This window comes from Aplysia californica, unplaced genomic scaffold, assembly GCF_000002075.1.
Source record: "Aplysia californica isolate F4 #8 unplaced genomic scaffold, AplCal3.0 scaffold00905, whole genome shotgun sequence".
Lineage (NCBI taxonomy): Eukaryota > Metazoa > Mollusca > Gastropoda > Aplysiida > Aplysiidae > Aplysia > Aplysia californica.
In genome coordinates, this window is record NW_004798175.1 from 269,688 (window position 1) to 270,390 (window position 703).

Genomic DNA, 703 nt, shown 5'->3' on the forward strand with positions numbered 1-703 from the left:
AATGAAGATAAATCAGGGTTAACAGTGAAGATTTTGCAAAATCACTAGATAGATTTCATGAAAAATTTCTCTCTTTTTGTTAAAAAATCACTAGATTCATTTAAAACGCTTGACCCCTACGAAAACCTATCAGCTTTGATAAACAAAAAATTCTCAAGGCCCAAGTCACTTGCTTTGGCAGCCCTGAATAAATAACACATAGGTATCCATGTTTAGAGCAGGTATCGGTACCGATACCGATACGTATAGATATCTAAGTATTGAGTATCTAGTATCGATACCTGCCCATCACTAGTGGCAAGTGCGTTCTTGTGAAATGTTGGTAATGTGCCGAAGTAGTGTGGTATTGTGTTGTCTAACTCTAACGGTGTATGTTTACTGAGGCGTGGGCCGAGGTAGTAGTGAGCTATTTTGTGTTTATTTTTGTCCGCTATGACTTTTTTCATGTATTGGAGTCTGTATGTTTTGATTTTTGTCCGTATGCCGTGTAGGCTCACCCCTCCCTTGTGTTTGTCTTGTATTAGTGTTGTGTGTCTGTGTGTCTAGGTGTGCTTTTGAAGATAAATTGTCGGATGTGTGTGTTGATGTTGTTAATGATTTGTTGTGGCGGGTCTAGATCTAGTGTCTGCGTGAGGTAATTTATTTGCGGCAGGACGAGGGTGTTTACAAGTAAGCTACGGCCGAAAATTGAAGTTTGTTTGTA